The sequence below is a fragment of the Lissotriton vulgaris genome, chromosome 6, assembly GCF_964263255.1.
Source record: "Lissotriton vulgaris chromosome 6, aLisVul1.2, whole genome shotgun sequence".
Classification (NCBI taxonomy): Eukaryota; Metazoa; Chordata; class Amphibia; order Caudata; family Salamandridae; genus Lissotriton; species Lissotriton vulgaris.
The window spans coordinates 796,251,320-796,267,031 of NC_141694.1; positions in this window are offsets into that span (position 1 = coordinate 796,251,320).

The following is a 15,712-nucleotide window of genomic DNA, read 5'->3' on the forward strand; positions in this document are numbered from 1 at the left end:
CCCTGCCCATAAGCATAACCTGAGATTTTTTAGCGTTTATTTTCAGGTCAAGTGAGCCCATAAAAGATTCAAAGGCATCCAGGAGTCGTTGAAGCCCCACCCCGGTGCGTGCAAGAAGAACCGCGTCATCAGCGTAAAGGAGAACAGGAATCCCCTGATCCCCTGCACGCGGGATGTCGCTAGTCACGCCCCTGAGAGCAGGCTCCAAGGCGTTCACATATAACGTGAACAACAGTGGTGCCAATATACATCCCTGTCTGACTCCTTTTTCAGAGGCAAAAACATCTGTACACCTTCCACTCGAGGAAACTCTAATCTTTGCAATAAGGTCAGAGTGCAGGTCGGCCAATAAATTAACTATGGTCCTGTCCAGGCCCATGTCAAGTAATTTTAACCAGAGCTTTGTTCTATTGACCATATCAAACGCAGAGGAGAGGTCCATGAAACCTAGGTACATGGACCCATCCTTGGCCCTGGTATATTTCTCGATCAACAAGTGGAGATTAAGGCATTGATCCAGGGTGCTTCTTTTAGGTCTGAACCCATATTGCACATTAGTCAAGATACTGTTCTCTGTAGCCCATTCATTCAATTTAGCTAATATGACTCTCCCTAAAATCTTGACTGAAGAATCTATCAGTGAAATTGGTCTATAACATGCAGGATCCTGCCTATTTCCTTTTTTAAAAACAGGAATAATTATGGATGTTTTCCATGACTTGGGGATGTTATCATGGTTTAAGGCATTAAAGACCCTGCAGAGTAATCTTGACCAGAAGTTAGGGAAGCATTTAAAGGCATCTGCAGGAACACCGTCTGGTCCCGGTGCCTTTTTTTTCAGGGTACAGTCTATCGCAGATAATACTTCTTTGACTTCAAAGTGCAAGTGGTTCCCAGTGGGGATAATATTCACCTCCTGCTCCCTAGTTCCACCATTACTGTGATCTGAATAGATGTCTCTAAAGTGTTTGATCCAACCCTCATCAGGGATGTTAGTTTCAAGGGGGGAATTATCCTCCCCAGTAAGTAAGGGTTGGTTGACAATCCTCCAGAATTCACCACTATTTTTTAGTATAGCTGGATCAGTGAGTTGTGTCCAGGCTTCATCTTTAAGCTGTTTTTTCCTTTCTGCGATAGCCTTTTTGTATAGGGCTCTACTAATAGTGATAAGATCACGGTTTTTCGGTACGGTTTTTAGAGCATTGAGCAATGCAGAATGTGCTTTTGAGCAACTGTAATCAAACCATCTTTTAATAGGTTTCAACTTAGGTTTGCTAGTCACAGAAAGCCTGCAGTTTATCTTATTACATATGCTACTAAATGCAAGAATCACCTCCCTATCATTGGACGCACCCGATAAACACACACCGACCTCCTCCTCAGCCTCAGAAAGTACCTCTTGTACGAAGGGTTCTGGGATTATACTATCCCATTTCAGTCTGCGACCCTGGTCCTTAACTTTGAGCGTTCGTTTGTCATAACAAGGACCATAATTACGCCCTATAAGCTCAGAGGCTACAAGGTCCAGGGAGACTGGGTTATGATCACTGAAAGCGGAGACCACAGTTCTATACAATAAAACCTTAAGTAAAAAACATGCAGAAATAAAAATGTAATCAATAATAGAGCCATTGTCTGTTCCCTTAAAAGTAGGGGCCCTATCCCCCCCCCTCCCCACAACTGGATTCGTATAAGTTCCATCTTGATAGGAAGTTCTCTAGACAACCCCCCTGATTATTATGTTCAAGATGAACAGGCGCACAATTAGGAGGGGATTCTGAGTCATCGCAAACACACATAAGTGAACAAGGGTGTATGTTAAAATCACCCAAAAATATGATTTCAAATGCATTAACATCTTCACTGTAGACTGACAAAAAGTAATCCAATCTACCTAGACTATATGATGTACAGTCTACCGCGTTGGAATTATAAAAATTTATAAACAAAATGTTGGGAGATTCCACACAAGACAATTCAACAATGAGACATTGCTCAGTTCCTGAGTCACATTTCTTAAGGCTACCTTTAATGTCTAGTTTAAAGAGGCTTAGCAATCCTCCCTTAGCTCTTCCTGCTGTGCTAGCCACAGCGGGAATACAAAAATGACTGTAGCCATCTAGAGAGAAACTATTATTTGTGTCCCAGGTTTCCTGCAATGCAATAACGTCATACTTAGTTATAAAATTTGTCCATATTGCGTTACCTACTTTAGTCCTAATACCCGCTATGTTCCAAGTAAGCATACTGAGTACTGGCACAATATTCTCTGCTTGATTAGGATGTTCTGACAAAAGTCAGTCATTATGGTCCAAAAAGGATAGAGGGGCAAGTCGATTGGACAATAAGAGGGGTTGAGCAAAAGGATTCTGGTATGCTAAAGGAGCGGGTTGGTTTACTATATTCCGGTGTTGTTCACGGCCCCATCTATTGTTTACATCCCAGTTATTATCCCATCCAAAGGCTGGTGTCTTAGGATAGGTGACGTTCTGCTGCTCTCCATAAAAGAACTTCAAAGTTAATGGTACAACAGAACCCTGCCTGCGTTGGGGTGGGAGTAAATTAATGAGGATGTTTGGCAACACACCAGAGTGTGAAAAACTTACTGCCACACAATCCCCCTTAAATTTTTTGGGGCGATCTCCTAGCCATGAAACCCTTTTAGCAGTCTTAATCTCTTGAGCCAGCTGTTGGCCCCCCCCTGGGGATAGCCTCATATTAGTTGTAAGCCACTGCAATGCCTTATTGGACAGAGAGGAAGGGGATTCTTCAATGCCAGCTTCTAAGGGCGGCACATTTGCCAGTACTAGAACAACAGGTGAGGCTTCTACTATAAATTGTAGAGGGTCAGTTAGCTGAGCTTGTGCAGGGGGTATCTCAACTGTTAAAGGACCTGTTAAAGGACCGTCCCCTCTACTATTATTTGTTCCATTTGCTTTTAAGTCTGGAAACTGAGTTGGCGGATTATTATGTAATACTTCATCTGTGTTCTCCCCCTCCGGATCATCAACTTCTCCAGTATTATTGTCTAAGTTTGTTACCAACATCATAACATTATCAACACCCTCTGTTATTTTATTCAGCTGCCCAGCTAACTTTTTGACCTCAGATTGTAATTTATCTATTTTGGTAAGTAGAGGTTTAACAATGGTTTTGATTTTACTTTCTATTAAATCAGCAATTCTAGCAAGCAAATCATCATCAAAGATAACATTAGACTTAACTCTTTCCTCTCCATCTTCCTTCAAATTAGCTTTTGGAGTGTTTACCCTCTTCCTCCTTGTCCCTGATCTTAATCCTCCCCGTTTCGGCGGATTTTTGGTTTTTACAATGTCTGTCCGGGATGTTTGTTCAGAGATAGAAATGTCTCCTTCTGAGGGATCAACACGATTTTCCTGGTCCAAATCGCTGTCTAAGTTGTCTACATGATCCACAATAAGAACCTCAGGTCCAGACAGCATATTATCGTTTAAGGTGCCTGAATCCTGCGTAATGGGGCAGTTAGAACAGGCTTCAGGAAGAGTCTGCAGGGGGACAAGGTCATCAGGTGAGGGGGATAGAGTAGGGGTCAAACAGTGTAAGTCAGGTGATTGACTCAGTCCCAGGGATTCTCTCCTCTGTAGGTTAATTTTTTTCACTGTTTGCACCATGTAATTTTCCATTGTATTAGCTGGTGGTGCAGAACCTTTTTTAGACATCCTGGAAGTAATAGCAAAGATCAACACTCCTCAAACACACAGAGAGGTATGAATCATGCACAATACAGTCTTACTTGGATAGTAGGTTGCCTCGTGAGCTTCGTGTAGGGTTTCTGGCCCAGTCCCTGTCTCCTCGTGCCGATGAGGGCCGTAGAGGGCCCGCCCTTTGCCCGGGCTTCGCCCCGGGCGTCCCGCGACGCGGGGCTCCTTCTCCCTTTATGCTCCCTGGAAGCGCTCGCTGGCGCGTGTTGCGTCACCTCCACGCGCCGCCGCGAGGCCTGCCGGGAGTTGTAATCCCCCGGAGCGGCGGCGCGGATTCCAATGCCCAGGATTGACTCTCGGCGGTGGCGGCCAAAGCGTCTGCACAGGTAAGTTATTTATGCCCTGGGATGACTCTCGGCGGTGGCGGCTGGAATTCTGCCCAGTTAGATTCAGGTAAGTGCCAGCAAGTGACTCTCGGCGGTGGCAGCAGGTATGTAAGTCTCCCGGCGCTCTGCGGGGCTCCTTCTCCCTTTATGCTCCCTGGAAGCGCTCGCTGGCGCGTGTTGCGTCACCTCCACGCGCCGCCGCGAGGCCTGCCGGGAGTTGTAGTCCCCCAGAGCGGCGGCGCGGATTCCAATGCCCAGGATTGACTCTCGGCGGTGGCGGCCAAAGCGTCTGCACAGGTAAGTTATTTATGCCCTGGGATGACTCTCGGCGGTGGCGGCTGGAATTCTGCCCAGTTAGATTCAGGTAAGTGCCAGCAAGTGACTCTCGGCGGTGGCGGCAGGTACGTAAGTCTCCCGGCGCTCTGCCGGGCTCCTTCTCCCTTTATGCTCCCTGGAAGCACTCGCTGGCGCGTGTTGCGTCACCTCCACGCGCCGCCGCGAGTTGTAGTCCCCCGGAGCGGCGGCGCGGATTCCAATGCCCAGGATTGACTCTCGGCGGTGGCGGCCAAAGCGTCTGCACAGGTAAGTTATTTATGCCCTGGGATGACTCTCGGCGGTGGCGGCTGGAATTCTGCCCAGTTAGATTCAGGTAAGTGCCAGCAAGTGACTCTCGGCGGTGGCGGCAGGTACGTAAGTCTCCCGGCGCTCTGCCGGGCTCCTTCTCCCTTTATGCTCCCTGGAAGCGCTCGCTGGCGCGTGTTGCGTCACCTCCACGCGCCGCCACGAGGCCTGCCTGGAGTTGTAGTCCCCCGGAGCGGCGGCGCGGATTCCAATGCCCAGGATTGACTCTCGGCGGTGGCGGCCAAAGCGTCTGCACAGGTAAGTTATTTATGCCCTGGGATGACTCTCGGCGGTGGCGGCTGGAATTCTGCCCAGTTAGATTCAGGTAAGTGCCAGCAAGTGACTCTCGGCGGTGGCGGCAGGTACGTAAGTCTCGCCCAGCTCCGATGAGGAATCCACCAAAGAGACCATCTTTCTGCCCTTTTGTCAGATGGGATGCCACAAAAACTACTGAACTGGAATGGCATCTTGGCCAAATACAGTAGTGGGAAGGTGCATGAGGGTACAGGTGCAAGAGGAGCAGTAAATTATAAATAGATCATTATTCCGGCCCTTTGAATGTAACTTCTGAGGTGAACGCCTCTATCAGCAGCCACCACCAGTTGTCCAGGTTTAACCTACCCGCCGCCTGAAAATCAAACAGGCTGACAGTGTCATCGTCAGAACCGTAACAAATGCGGCGACGGCCAGAGCGGCCGTGACACAAGCCACCCAGCTCTGGGCACCCTTTACTGCCTACTGTTGTATAGTTGAAAGAGACCCTTTTATTTGTTCTGGAGTGCATATATCATAGGCCTATCATCAGATGGCAGTTCTGTGATCCAGGGACAGGTTATGTATAAGGGATCCCTAGTAATGGCCTGAGCTAATACAGGCTGCATTTGGAGAGTGCTGATTACATATTTTGAATGGCGTGACAATGGGAATACAATTGCTTTTTTCAAGAATAGGAAGACCTATTGGCTTTACCCATGCCAATTTCTCAATGAGCTCTCTTCTCCTGTTTAAATGTGGTTTGTCCTTTCTTTGTCAATGTCTGGAATGCTACTGTCCCCTTGAAGTGCATTTTCTTTAGCTCATTATTTCCCGTATTCTGGATGTGTTCTTCATTTACTTTATCTTTTCAGTAGCCTTGTTTCCTGCTTTTGCCATGTTTTTGATGATCATGTAACTTTTGCATGCACCATTCTGGTTTTCCAATGTACCCCAAAGCCACAGAGGTGTGCAGCACTCCGTGTCAGAAAATGAGATTTTCTAGTACACCAAAGGTCTGTAGACAGTTGGATTCCTAGGAACCTGTATTAGCATTAAGCAGCCACCCATCTTATTATTTCAAAATAGCATCCTGACTGAACCTGGCACGGTCTAAAGCCAACCAAGCTGACCTTCAGCTCCGCCCTGCTCACTGGGCCATGCACTGTAAACTCTTTAAGTGTTCTTCAAGCCCTCAGTCTTGCTCTACTAACCCATGCACTCATTTGCGCCCGCCACCCTCTTCCCCCAGGGCCCATCCCCTCCTCCGTGCACCCCTCCGGCACTTCCTGTCCACTGGATCTCTACTTCACGTAAAGCCACTTCTTATAACCAGTCAGCTAAGCTCTACGTACCCTCTGACTCAGTCAGTACCTTGCATCCCCTGGCTTAAGGCCACACTCTGCTGCATATCCACAGGCTATATAATACTCTCTCAGCCACATGTAGACCAACACGCCACAGTGGCACAATCGCATACATTTTTTCATCTTGCCTGGCTTACTTTTTTTCAGTGTCATGTACGTAAGAATTCTTTGGGTTTATTTTGTTCTCTTTTTCAACAAATGGTTTTTTTATATTATTATTATGGGCCACTTCTTTTTCGCATTGTTTCACTTTTTTTTTTTACTATAACTTTGCACCGGATATATTGTACCTCCACCATCTTCCCTCTTATGTACAGGAGGAGAACATTCCTGTCCTTGAAAGGTGGTGGAAGAATGGGTTTTATGACTGAGTGGGTACATTAATTCAGGTTTGTGGTGGTGATGGAAGGCCCATCTGACACTGCCTCAGACGTATGGGATGAGAACATCGGCCGTGTAGCTTACCAGCCTTCCTTCAGGGAGTGGGACAGAGAATGTAGCTATACCACGCTGGGAGACCTTGGAGGGGGTTCAGACGGATGGAAACTGCTCCTGGCAGGCCTTTCTAGGAGGAATGGATGAAAGGGAGGTTGTAGACCATCAGGGGACAGAAGGTCTAAGGATGTGATGAGGATACTTCGATAGCTATAACATTACGGTACTTTCACATATCTTTCTACTACATAAGTGTCCTGGGGTGCATGCTGAGTTTTAGCTGATTATATTCCCACAAGGACTATCTCTATATTGCTATATGGAGATGTATAGAAAAGGGGGGTGCATACTGAGAAAGGAAGCGGGCTGTGGAGTGGACAAAGACTGGGAGTTGTCTGGAGGGGACATCATGGGGTTACACCACCACCACTACATTGAGATATTTACATCGCCAACACAGCCACTACACTAGAGCCACTACTTCTCTGGTAAGTTTCCTACCATTGCAACAAGAGTCCCTGTATGGAGCATTACATTGCAGCTAAATAATACTAATATTAAAAAATGATGTTCTAATCTTTACCCTTAAATGTGTAGATGTGTGTGTATATATGTGTGTGTATGTATGTATGTGTTATGTGTATATATATATATATATATATATATATTTCCAAAGACGGAATGTCGACGCCGTGTCCTTTCTCTGCAGTCTAGTGGTTCACCCTGTCTCTCCCCAGCAGGGCTTTCTAGAATACTGTCTGAAGGGCTGTCTGAGATTTTCATGCAAGTCTTATAGTCTGAATTCAGCAGCGTAAAAGGTCGGAATGTATGAAGCTCTGTGGTTATACTGTATAAGCAGCTACCTATGTTATGCCATCTATTAATGTAATAACTGCACTTTCACAATTGCTTTATTAACCTTCCTGCTTTCTCAAAATTGCTTGAAAATGCACGATTCTTCTTCTTTTTTTTTCAAAATTTTCTTGGGGGAGGTAATCCCCCCAAACCCCCCTTTTGGGGTTCGGGCTCGCTCGCTCGCTACAGTGCTGTATGCAAATCAGTTTGCGCCCCACCACTTTCAAATGTCACCCACCGCCCCTGCCTTTGGAGCAACCCCATTGCTGGTTAGCACTAACCCTCTGGCCTTTGAGTCGCTTTATAGTTTTACAGCAGGCAACATAAAGCAACATCAAGTAAAAGAGTACCCACTGCGAAACACTATCTTCTATGAGCTGTAATATATCCCTGACACAAGCTCAATTCAGCATCTTTCTTGATTGGAAGCAGCCGGTCTAGGAGAGAAAGAAAAGCAATCTTCGATCAAAGGTCAGTGCATGTGATGAACAGGTGGGTGGATCATGACCACCAAAAAACTTGGGTCTGGAAGATTGTTCTTCCTAACAGCCTGAAAGAAGACTAAAGATAATCCCTTGAGAAATAAATCCCTGCAGCCAAACATTGTTAATGGTTACAACAGCATCTCTTTACCATCTTCTCTAAAAGAGAGTCAGGGATCAATAAAGTGGCTGCAAAGGTGAAAATAACTGAACCATGTTGTGGGAACATGGAGGTGGACGTAACAGCTAAAGTGGATATCACCCATATTAAATCTCTCTTTCAGCCGCTGATAAGGAGTCCAGGTATGGGGCAGGAAATGGGATTGTAGTCAAAGAGGAGGGTACTCTACCTGAAGACTTTCCCTCTCAGATATAAATATGGACTTTATCGCTAATCACCTTCAGGCATTTAAACTTCCCTTAAATATCTCTCCTTTATAAAACACAGGGGCAGGTGCTCTGGATACCTGTTCCAGCCCCATTGTTCAGATGCAGCTTTTTAGCAGCACTCCGAGTGAATAATCTCCATCTAACTCCAGAGTTGACTCTAGGGCATCAGTCACCCCTGATTTATTTCTCAGTCCGCAAGTGCCAAATGGCCATCATGAGAATAAAGCTTTTGTGTTTGTTTCCCTGAATTGTCTGGTAACAGTCTTGTCTTCTATTTTGTCCCTTACGGAGAGATCTATAGCCAATTCTGACAGCATCTTGGACTCTCTTTTATCTTTGACTAAATTTGTCATCCTGGAACAAAGAACTTCAACAGGTAAAGGATTCATGCTTTCATCTACTCCTTCAAAAAGTCTGCCTCTCCCAAAGAAGAGTGACTGCCGCTGTCAAACTCTCAATTGACTCAATCTCCCCAGGATTACGTTAACCCCATTATGCATGTCGAGACCCCCTTCAGCAGTAGGAGGATTTGCCAGGGGAAGGGTAATGTAGATTTAATAGAAATAAATCAGCCTTTTTCGTTACAGCAGTTTTATGATCTTGAGGTTTCTTTACCTTCATCTGGGGATACAACAGGCTCTAACATGAAAAAAATAAGTACAAATCTGGCTTTTTTCCCCATTTTCCCAAAAAGAAAGGAAATTATAACTGATAAATCTGTTGCAAAGGTGGTGAAAACTGAAAGAAAAATTAATTGTGCCCAAACTCAGAAGAAAAAAAAGGGAAAAAGCTTTGTAGAATAACCAAAAAAAGACTAAAGAGACTGTGTTTCAACTCAAATCCCTCCCCAGCTCATCCCCCGTTGTTACTGAAGATCAGCCTAAAGTCGTTACAAGAAGCTCTCTGCCTGTCTCAAGGGACTTCCAGGACTCAGCTCTGGTTTTGCAAGCATCCATTCCCCAGATTCTAGTCCATCAATGGGGACTTTATTTAGTCTTAATCCCAATGCTACTCTCATTTCCTCTTAAATAGGGGTAAATACTATTATAATCCTTTTGGAAATTCACACTCTAGGGATAGACTGGAAAACTTTTCGAAGTTAGTGCCTCTCTCCTTTGAATTCTTGTTTTATTTTTGATCATGAACTAATCATGAATAGGTCTTTCTTTTTAGGTTGTTTCTCTGATTTTCCTGAATTACAAATTGTGCAGAGTAGTGATATGGCACTGGTACAAATATCAAATGAAGGAAACTCTGGGGGAGCAAGAGTGACCTTTTGTTCAAAAGTGATATCTAACCTAATACTCATGAACAGTGACACGCTGCGAAGTCGTGGAATTGATGTCTTCACTCCACTAAATGAGAGTGCTTTTAAGAAAGCAACACATTACCCCAAAAGTATCAATGGTCTGCCTAATAGCTCTTCTGTACTTCCCCTTGTAGCTGCTTCCTTCCAGGAGAGAGAAAATGAATTGCGGGCTTCTTTAGGAAAAAATGGTGGGAGAGTTTCCTTGCGTCAGGAGGGAATGATTATAAAACAATGCCCGAAGCAGAGGATGACAAAACATGGAACTGGATAGTGGGGCCACAAATACTAACAGCTCCAGAGGGCTATGGTTTTGGAATGACTCCTAGTATTGGGTTTCACTGTCCAAAACAAACTACAATTCCTAAAAGAACAGAAAGCGGATATAATATGCATACAAGAATCTTTGTCCACAGGATTCTGATCTACATAGGATTATATTAACTTAGGCTGTCCTGAGGTCCTGGTGAATAGAGGTCATGCTGAAGGAGGCATTGCCATACTGCTCAGAACCAATACTAAAGGGGTCCATAAAGACTCTAGTCATGATTCTAATTTAATCCATGTGTTCAAAATGTATTTTAGGGAGAAATATGATAGTACTGTGCCTCTGCTAATCGTAAATGCTTATATCCCCCCTCCCCGGTTCCTCTCACTCATTTTTAATCAGAGAGATTTTTATTTTCTTCTTCTGTACCACGGTGAGAGAAAACTGTCTACATCTAATATTGGTAGGTGACCTTGACGTTAAAGTCTCAAATTATGGAATAAGATTGTTTGCCAATTCCCAAAAAGAGGAAGCTTTAAAACATTCACCCACTTTATTTCCCAAAAATAGTTGGTTCGACAAAGTAGAGGCGACACTCCTAGAAGCCCTAAGAAAGACTGACTTACTATTTGTTAATGGGAGACTTGGAAATGAAATCCCCACAAATCACCTACTGGGGTTCTATTATTCATCATTTATTTGTATCCTCCAACACATTTAATAGCCTGTTCCATACGGAAGTTCTGGACAATTTCCTTAGTGACCAAATGTTGATCTTCTGTAAGTTGGAGGTCATTTTAACTGAAGTAAGGTCCTTGAATTTCAAAGATATTCCTGTGAGATTCAATAAAACAAATGGCAGATTCCACTGGAATGCTCAGGCAGCCTCTAAAGTAAAATACCTTATTACTGTTAATATATGACCAGCCACTAGCAATATCAGGAAACCAACAGTCTTCTAAGTTAGATCTGGTGATCTCCTTCAATTGCAATATGACCACTCTGGTTGAATCCTGTAAGGTCACCTTTGAACCTCATCGGCATAAGCCATTGGATAAGTCTCTAATCTCTTTAAATAGCAAAATAGATAGTTTAGTGAAGGCCCAATTCTTGAACTTCTCTCTGGATCGCCATAAATAAATCTTCCTACTAAATCAATCAATCACAGAACTTGTAAAGCGCACTACTTACCCGTGAGGGTCTCAAGGCCCTGCGGGGGGGGGGGCTGCTGCTACTGCTCGAAGAGCCAGGTCTTGAGGAGCCTCCTGAAGGTGAGCAGGTCCTGGGTCTGCCGCAAGTGGGTGGGGAGGGTGTTCCAGGTCTTGGCAGCGAGGAAGGAGAAGGATCTGCCTCCGGAGGTGGTGCGCTGGATTCGTGGGACGTCGGTGAGGGCGATGCTGGCAGAGCGGAGCTGGTGGGCGGGGTGTAGAAGTTGAGTCTGGGAGGGAGTACCAAGCCCTGTCCCGGGCAGTGGGCTTTGCACTACTCTTAGCAAGCAGTCTCGTTCATTTCACACATCGCATTCACAACAAGGGCACTGCAACCCTCGCTGGCCCGCAAAGGCCGCAGCCTCCGTTTAATCCCTCCAAGTACCTGCTGCCAGCGGTCATTGTGTCCTTCACGTCCTCCGTCCTTATGATAGCAGAGCTCGCCCTCGCATCAGCGGCCCCCTGCTCGCTGGGTTTGACGTCTCGTTTTACTCAAAATAACACTTTCTCTATCCATCTGCAAATGAACACGGCGGAGAGAGGGTTAAAGTTCGCTCAGACAGCATTAAAGGCAATACAAAGCAAGTTCACCCAGTTTTTATTTTTAAGTAGCGCTCACTTCACACTTGTAATCGAACGCGAGCACAGCCACAAACAATATCCACGGTAAAGGTCACGTTTGTTTGCCTCGTGACTTTAAAAAGGTTATAGCAATATAGCTGCTCAAACACAATCTCGCAAAGCCATGCATGAACCATGTGATCGAAACCTGTAGGTATAATAACTATTTTTTCTTAAACTCACTTTTTTCTCATGTCAGGCGTAGGGTCCAGTCTCGTTGCATCCGCGCCCAGAAAAATGGGATTTTAGTAGTCTGCACTTCATCCCACAGACACCATAGTTCGCCCTGACCTCTCCCCGTGCTATCCCTTTGCCAGTGTATGCTCCCATTTTATCACAAAGTCAACAGAGTCGTCCCCCAAGGTCTGCCCTTGTCATCTATTTACCGGCTGTGTTGGCTGAAGGCCGCCAGCTGCCTGCTCCCGCACGTCCCCTCGGGAGAGCGAGAGTTGTATACACCACAGAGATAAGACGCACGCATCCCGGTGAAATGACCAATCACTGCATGGCTTTACTGTGTGAAGCCATGCAGTGATTCAGTGATTGGCCATTTACTTGTGGCTGAGGCAGTGCATGCAGCGCCAGGATTGGCTAGGAGGGCACATTTGCTTCTCGCCCTGTCGCCCATTGTAAACTCGGGCTACGGCAGGCTGAGAAGTACCCCCCTGGGTCCTGCTGGGGAACTGTAGTGCGCATGCTTGGGAAAGTTGGATCCCAACTTGCACTTGCGCACTACGGTCTGTCTGCTGCAGCCTGAGTGTACTGTCACTCAAGCTGCAGCAGGCGCCACCCCCTGTGCATTCCGAAATTGCCGGGTGTGTCCCGGCGGCTGACTCGCAATCCTATTATCCTTACAATAAATTACTCTGTACAACACACTTGTACAGAGTAATTTATTGTAAGGATTGCAGCCGCGATGCGGGTCCATGGCATGTGGCTGGTGGGGCTACGCCCCTACGCCCCAATGGACGCAGACCCTCCAGTAAGGAAGATGTCCGTTCCTGGGCCAGACTTTAGGTGGACTTATAGCAGGGAAGTAAAAGTGGGGAAGGGAGGTGGCCCCAGAGTTGGAGCTCACCGGGTCTGCCGTAGGCCATGCCCAGACCTGGCTGGACTGCTTCTGCAAAGACCCGGGCTCTGTCTTAGCAGGTTGTAGCTACTACACCCACACTCAGGCCTTACCTCAACTTACTATGGCTCAGCTTCAATGGGGCTCCAGCCCAGCTCCGATGAGGAATCCACCAAAGAGACCATCTTTCTGCCCTTTTGTCAGATGGGATGCCACAAAAACTACTGAACTGGAATGGCATCTTGGCCAAATACAGTAGTGGGAAGGTGCATGAGGGTACAGGTGCAAGAGGAGCAGTAAATTATAAATAGATCATTATTCTGGCCCTTTGAATGTAACTTCTGAGGTGAACGCCTCTATCAGCAGCCACCACCAGTTGTCCAGTTTTAACCTACCCGCCGCCTGAAAATCAAACAGGCTGACAGTGTCATCGTCAGAACCGTAACAAATGCGGCGACGGCCAGAGCGGCCGTGACACAAGCCACCCAGCTCTGGGCACCCTTTACTACCGGGCAGTTCCTGGGCAAGTACCTGCTTAGGTTGTGCTTAGGTGGTGCGCAGGGACGGCTCCTCCACGTGGGCGGAAGAGCATCGCCCCACTGCTTTCCCACAGTGCGAGAAGCAGAAACATAAAATGTTATGTTAAATACCCATTTTATGTTTTTACTTCTCGCACTGCGAGAAAGCAGAAGGCAGGGTTTGGTTCTGGTCCTGCTCCAGACATGGGAGGAGTGGCTAGCCCACTGTTGTGGGTGCTAACTGTTTGGTTGGCCCCAGTGCCAACCAAACCAGTCATGCACACTCTGCATTTTCTCTATGTAGGCTGCATGCAGCCTGCATAGAGAAAATGGACTACCCATAGACTGTGGGGTCAGCGTTCTAGCCAATCATTGGCTTGGGGAGGGGAGGGAGTCTGCCTGCTTCCTGTATAGAGAGGATAGGGGATAGACGAGACGCAACACGGGACTGGAGGAGATGGTACGTTTTTTATTTATTAATTACATTAGCACCCCCCCCTTCCTACGTGACTCCCTCCCAGCGCGGCCCCCTTCCAGCATGACCCCCTGCCCCCCCCCCCCCATCTGTGACACTGCCGGCCGCGACTGGTGGTGCGCAGTTCGTTATCCGGCGGATGATGAAAAACCGCCTGGCTCCGGGGGTCCGGCCTTGATCTCCTGCACCACGCTGCTCTCTGCAATCTCCCAGCCCCTGACTTCCTGCCATGGGTACCTGTCTATGTAAAGCACTTTAAAACGAAGAACCGATCCGAACAGACGCTATCGCTAGAGCAGGGGATACAATATTACCATTTTTAAGAAACTACCCCAACGCTCAGAAAAAGTAAAGGCAGCTCATCGCGCCTCTATTATTCCTTCGACTGCGAGATCTCTTTTGACCATTGTAGAGAGACTCGTTCTGGTCATTGAAGCCAACCGCCATTGATCTTGATCTGCATCCCCGCTACAAGTCAAGAATAACTAAAGAGTAGTGGCATAGAAACGTCTGAAGGCTTACAGACTTCGAAAAGTTATCTAACCCTTATCGGATAGGAGAACCATTAGTAACCTCAAGATAGCTACCGCCTAATAAGAATATCTCCTTACATCCTGAAAGAATTTTTATCCCTTCTGCATAACAAGGAATCCCACCTGATCAAACAGGACACCCATAAGGATCCAGTAACACGACAGACAACATATCAATAGTCTTGATAAAGGTGGCACATAATAATACGCAAACCACCGAAACGCGTCGACGCAATTTTCTGTACAATTCATTCTTCATTCCCCCCCGGGGTATATAAGATTGTAAGGTTATAAAACCAGGGGATGTTGAAATTTTAATTGTGAATGTACGCTTTGTAATTTCTAATTTGTATGTTTTACAATTGAGTTTTGTCTGTCCCTTATTTTGTGCTGGTCACAAAATTATATAGTATTTTAATTGTTTTTTTAACATTTTTTCCAGTGTAATTGAAAATTGTCTTTTTATTTGTTTCAATAAATTGTTATGTAACTTCATTTTTTCCTGTACACGACCCAAGGGAATCATTCTGTTTGATTTATGTAAAGCACTATGCCTAACATTTTATTATAAGCATGATCACCTCCAATTCATGTGTCACATGCTAGCTATGCCTTTGGGCCTATCAAAATTAATTTCAGTTTGCAAATGAGGCATGAAACCTCCATTCTAGCCCGGTAAGTGAAAAGAAAAAAGTTCACCATCCAGTCCAAGGCTCCTGGATCTCTGTTTTGCAGTATCCAGTGATTCAACTAATTCCCCCAGGGACCGTTTAGAGACGCATGCATAAGTAAGTCCCAAGCCCCTTGTTTCTGAACTCGATTAACGATACAGCCAAAATCGCATGTAACTTTCCATCCCTATTCACAGAATCCTGCGATTAACAACCACATCATTGAGCGCTGGAAGTTCTTCACACTCAACGTCCTTTGTGTCAGTACTAAGATGGGCATTCTTTTGTTGAATTGAGAGCGTGGGATCCCAGTACATTGTAAAATGCGAAAAACTTCAAGATTTGAGCTGTGCTGTGGACAACACCTTGTCAATGTACTATCATTCAGTTTGAACCCCTGTGTTCCTTTTCTGTTTCATTTCAATTTGATTTGTAAATGAGTATACACCCTTTTATGTGATTTATTCAGCATTTGAATTTAATGTATTTCCTTATAAGGTGTAACTAATTAAGTTGTGATGTCACTCAGCGCCAGGATACCCTTTGGGTGGCAGTTGCGCTTAACAAGTATTTAT